Here is a 6,000-nt window from a genome sequence, read left to right on the forward strand (position 1 = left end):
AGCAGTACACTATTTGCAGGTCAAGTGCAGTGCTTAGGGACACAATCCTGATAAAGCAGGATCAGCGTTGTGGGTCACCCCTACCTAAGACTGAACCTGTAAACAGTGTTCATTAGGCATCATAAGATTCTTTTAAAATGAAAGTGACATGCTATATTTTTAAACGTTATTCGTGTGATGGAATGTTTCCTATTTACCTAACTGGGAAAAGTTTAAAAATGTAAAATATTTCTGTAGTGGTAGAATGGGAAATGGTTACTGGTTTTATTATGCAAAGGAAGAGTCTGCGTATCTTAAAATTACACAGCGGTGAATGTTTTTTGCCCTTTTCCTCCTGAGACTATCAGTGGTGCAAACACAAAGGAATGTGTCTAACTTTACATGACTGAATGGCATCCCTTGGAGCATCACACAGAACTAAGAGCTAGCCTTTCTGGCTCTCTGTGCCCATTACTGAAGTACACAAGCCAAAAAGAATAGAGTTTCAGCATAATGTTCTTTTCTCAGCTGTTTCAAGGAAATATGAGCAGAAGAACATGTTTTCTCAGTCGAGAGTGCTCCTGAAGTCATGCCAATTTTCAGTCAGTGTGTATTCTGAGAAACAGTCATTTCCCATATCAACTTATGGCCCCACATTTAGCCTCTGTACCCTCTGTTTGTTTGTGTGTATTTGTAGGATGAGCTTTAGTGTCAATAAGTTATCACTGTACAAAATATGCTGCAGTATTAAAGTAATATTTTGTGATTATTTGTAAACCCAGTTCAGTATTTGGGAAGATAGGCCTCGTTATGTAATTTAAAAACATTTAAATAAAAAAATGTAATTTCTACTTAGATTGATGTACTAAATCCATATCACTGTTTTTTTTCCCACTGATTATATGGCAACCACAGATTAATGCACCTTTTACAGGATGTGTATTGTGCCTGTACCCATATCAACATGTATTTGTTACCTGATAAAGTGTTTCAGCTAAAATTTCCAGAAGCAGCAGATGCATGTTTCTACATCTATCACATCAGATCCAGCCAATGGTGATGCCCTCGGGTTTACATGCTCTTTTAGTTTGAGTCTGAGAGATGCCTCAGCCATGACTTCACAGGACAGGTGCTGTTTGCCCTGCTGCCCCAGAACTGTGCTGAAACATCAAAGGTGGGAATCAGAAGGATCACTGAAGTAGAGGTTTAGATACTACCTCTGAATTGACCTCAGACCGGTGTCGGGTAGCCGTGTGCTTAAAACACGTACATGCCATGTGATGAAAGACAGGGAAGGTTTTGCTCAAAAAGACTGATGTGGAAATATATTTTCACACTTTAGGGGAGAGGTCACACCTGACTGTTAGTAAAGAATGCAAGAGGAAGCTAATGTAGCTGTGGCTTTCATCACTGATGATGGATTGAGTTGTGGCTACCATCTCTTTCTATACCAAGATCAAGTGTTGACCTCCAAATGACAGCAAATAAAAATAATGTACAGGTGCTCAACTACACTTAACTTACTTAAGGGAGGAAACATTTTTATACAAAAATGCTATGCAAATACTATGCAATGATAATTTATAATTATATCAGAGCACAGTTTTGCTGGCACAAAAACAGTGAGTGGTTTTAAACAAATGAACAATCCATCAACCGTATCTTAAAACAGTATCTTAAATCTTAAAACAGGCAAATTTATAAACCAAACCAAAAAAAAAAAAACTTAAACAGTACAGAGACTTGAATCAATTAATCATTTTATAATCTACTCGTCTGAATTAACCATTTCTCTATAACGAATGAATCCAACGCTGTATGTGAGAAAGCCGTCTAGATGAACCAATTCACTAGAATCAATCAGACTTCTCAACGCTGCATAAGAGAGAGAGGGTGAGAAGACAGCTTTGTAACCGACTCGCTAGAATGAATCAGATGATTCAAAGCTATGAGGATAGGATCCTGTGTTTCCGACAACCCGACTCACTATAATGAACTGGACTTTCCAATGTTACATTTGAGTGCGAGAAGACTGTTGAGGATGAACCGGTTTCTCTAGAATGAACTGGAGTGTCTAACGCTATGTGTAAGAAAGGATCTGTTTAAGACCAACTGACTCACTAGAATGAATATATATATATATATATATATATATATTATATTAAAAAATTAATTGGACTGTTCAAAAATGACTTGTTTGGATGAGCCGACTCACTAAAGACGATGAATATGTCTTTACAAGGCAACATATGACATAGATGATCCATTTATGATGAACCGATTCAGTAGAATGAACTGGACTGGGTCCATTTAGGTGTGCGTGTGTGATTATTCACTCAGACATAAAAACAGTGATGTAGCGACCCGACTCGTTGGAAAAGTAGGTCATTACTAGAAAAGGGACATTATTTTGAAAGCAGCTTACTGTCATGCTACAGAAAAATGTAGTAAAGTTAGAGACAGTATAGTTATCAACTTGCAGCACTAATGCGCACAAACAAACTCTGCAGGTGTTTCAAATGTGTGCCAGTTTCACCTAAGGCTCTTTCGGTTTCCCCACCCATGTCATCAACAACAAACCAGAAACTTCTGACTACACAAATACTTAACCATTGACAAAACCACATTGCTTGCTACATAACTGTTACCCTTCCAAAGGTCTTAGCTGTACCTTTTGACTGATTGTCTTTGAACACAACCCCTCATATAGTACATGTCTTTTTCTATGTGAGCTTGCTCGGGAAGTTTTCCTCCCCTGGTGTTCAGCTGAGTGTGGTAGGTTGAGTGTCCAGGTGGGGAGCCCATATGTGGGTGTCATGGGGAGTGTGCCTAGTTGGGGGGCTGCTGGTGGTTGTTGAGGATGGGGAGGGCGTTGCCCACAGGGAGAACACCTGCTTACCCTGCCCTGCTATCGCCCCCCTCCCCTACCTGCCCCAGCTGCATGCTGCGGGCATCTGCCCACCTCTGGGTAATGAAGCTGTCACTCTTGCTGGCTGCTCACCACAAAGGCTTGACCTAATTTATCTGTCCTGTCTTCAACTCACCAGTATGTCCACTGCGAGTCTATGTCTTTCATCAGTCTTAAGTTCTGCATGCTGTAGGATCACCTACTTTGTCCTTCATCGAGGTGAAGTGAAGTTTCAACAGTGTTACTGATCATTTTAATTAAAGAACTGGCATTAAATCCATGCTGTAGCAGGGTTGGGCAAAAAAAAAAAAAGAAGAGTGCTCCCTTTCAATTAATTAGATATGATTTGAATTGGTCACACCCACACAAAGTTGAATTAGAATTTGAATTGGAATTATAGGAAGCTGGAATTTACTGAATTCCAATAGATTGCAACAGTGCGTGTTCTGTTTTTCAGTAGCCATGGTTCAGTTTTTTTCCCCCATAGGGATTTCTTAAAACGACTTTAGAGTTAAAGGGATAGTTCCCCCATAAATGAAAATTCTGTCATCATTTACTCACCCTCGAGTAGTTTCAAACCTTTATGAATGTCTTTGTTCTACTGAACACAAAGGAAGTTAATCTGAAGAATGTGGGAAACAGAGCAGTTCTGAGGCACCATTGACTTCCATAGTATTTTTTTTTTTCTACTATGGAAGTCAATGGTGCCCCACAACAACCTGGTTCAAAATATCGGCAGAACAAAGAAATTCATACAGGTTTGGAACTACTTCAAGGCGAGTAAATGAAGACAGAATTTTCATTTTTGGGTGAACTATCCCTTTAATCTATGAACCAAACCAACCAGATACTAGATGAAACACAACATTAAAATCTTTGATTTGAAGCAAAAAGGTATTTGAAAATTGGACAAACATACAAATGGTTACAACCCTGTGTACTTATACAAAGTTGAATTTCAGTTCATTTTGAACCTATATCCCCACATTCAAATATGAATTGTATAATTCTGAATCATGAATAATTCTTTCTAATTTCATATAAAAAACTGAGAAAACAAGTTCTGTATTAGTGAGTGGTTGAGCACTACTGGTTTTGATGTAGGTGGCTTCTATGGAATTGAGCTGGCAGATAAGGGTCATCTTTATGGCAGTCCTCACAACTGATACCAATACAGGATCAACTGCAGGCCAAAAATATGATATTAGAGACTGCAACGAGAACATGTTTTATATCGCTCTCTACACCATAACAAACCTCTCCTTTCTTTCTCTCTCACACACACACACATTCACACACCTTTGTTCTCCTCGAGTATTTACAGTAGAGGTCATCTAACAGATGGGCACCAACCTTGAATTGTAACTCTTGCGGTTTTGAAGTCTGTGCTCTGCAGTGTGCATGATACTTAAACGTTCTCTGATGTCACGGTCACACTGCTCCAGAAAAAACGTCATTCACACACCAGCACTACTCACAATATGCAACATTCCAGCATTAAGATTTCACATCTAAAGACGTTGTGTATTAACAAAGAGGAATGAAATGCAGCAGTGTCACTCACTCTACACCAGCAGGACCAGAGCTCTTCAACTGGGTGTGAATGAAATGTAATAAAATTGGCAGGAGTAGCTGTATGGGCCGCTGGAAGTTTATAAGCACAGATGATTGCGGAGAGATGAAATTAATGTCAAACTCTCCCAGATATGTGGCATCTCTCTGACATGCAGTCATTATTCAGGCAGCTGGAAACAATAAAAACTAATATTGCACACAGTCCAGCCACCAACTTGGATGGATGAATGTGTCTCTGAGAAAGCAATAAAGCTGCTGAAATGTTGCCAGATTGTAGTTCATCTGATCGAAAAACAAAACAAAGCTAATTTCTGTAATGTCGTAATGTATTGACACGAACTTAAATGGTGGTGTATGTTTAAAATTTTTACATTGTTTTGGGGGAGGGGGGGGGGCGGTTTGCAGCATTACATCAGTACTTAAACACATCATAGACTTAAATTATTGCAGTCAATGGCCTCATCCCTAAGCAGTTACCTTTGCTTTTAGCATCATCTCAAAGCTTCATATAGCCATTATATTTTCAGTTATATTCCATGATTTTTGCTTGGTGTAGTGCCATTTTAGAGATTTACACCGACAAGAGGTCATATTCTGCACCTGTGATTCACCATTGTCATAATTAGTTAATGGTCTTGCAATGACAGTGAAAGCAGAAGCTTCTCGCTTCCTAGTAAGTGCCATTAGAAGCCATCTGTGAGGTTCCTCTGTTCTTATGCCATAGAGCGTCTGTCATAGCTCTCCAAAAATCATAGCACTGTTTGAAATCCACTTCTACTGCATTATCACTGCCAGATGATATCAAAGGCAATGTGCTGTGCTTACAAAGAATAAAAATTTAAGTGCCACATATAAGCTACAAAATGCCATCTTATTGCTTATGACTGAAAAGGCGGATAAGCCATTATTACTTATGAACGACTATAGGTGCAGTAGGACTTTAATATCGTTGAGTTTTAATTCAAATTTATTTTATTCACATTTTAAATTTAGACAATTATTGGTATTATTTATGTTTACAAATCACATACATTATCTGGAATAAAAGCTAACTAAATGTGCAGATCTAAAGTGAACTTGAAAAATAATGAATATTTACTAAATCAGGATTAGAAGTACATGAATAATTTTAGCTCAAAGCTTCAGGTTCTGCTCTCTGGCATCTCTGTTTCATGCAACAAGGTCACCTCAGAAGTCATGTGTGAACCCTTCTCTTGGCAGACCATCTCATAACAGCTTGCGTTGAATCAGAAAATAATTAATTAAAAGTCTGACAAATTAAACATTTTATTTGTAAGATATATCTAGGGTAGAAACTGGAAGTTGCTTTAAAAATTGTGGATTATAGGAGCGAGTATTGTGGGCGAGACCTTGCAAAGACACTGGAGACACTGAATCATGAGACAATAGCTCAGATTTCAGTGTAACCCTCACTATTATGTCAGGACAGAACAGTAATCATCTCAAGCGCTCGAGACGGTCATTATGAGGCATCCTGGATCTCAATAAGGTCATCTTGGGCTCTGTAGAAAATTGCT

At 38.6% G+C, this 6,000-nt stretch overlaps 1 protein-coding gene across 1 annotated transcript in view; it reads right to left on the minus strand.

Moving 5' to 3' along the window:
* The window catches only part of LOC306844192 (DNA-binding protein inhibitor ID-2-like), a 6,177-nt gene extending 5,036 nt beyond the window's left edge, over nt 1-1,141 (minus strand). The window contains exon 1 of the mRNA XM_079376145.1: nt 957-1,141. The gene's annotated coding sequence lies outside the window, so the exon portion shown is untranslated. The remainder of the gene's footprint in view (nt 1-956) is intronic.
* Nucleotides 1,142-6,000: the final 4,859 nt, after the last annotated feature.

This window comes from Barbus barbus, assembly GCF_936440315.1.
Source record: "Barbus barbus genome assembly, chromosome: 24".
Classification (NCBI taxonomy): domain Eukaryota; kingdom Metazoa; phylum Chordata; class Actinopteri; order Cypriniformes; family Cyprinidae; genus Barbus; species Barbus barbus.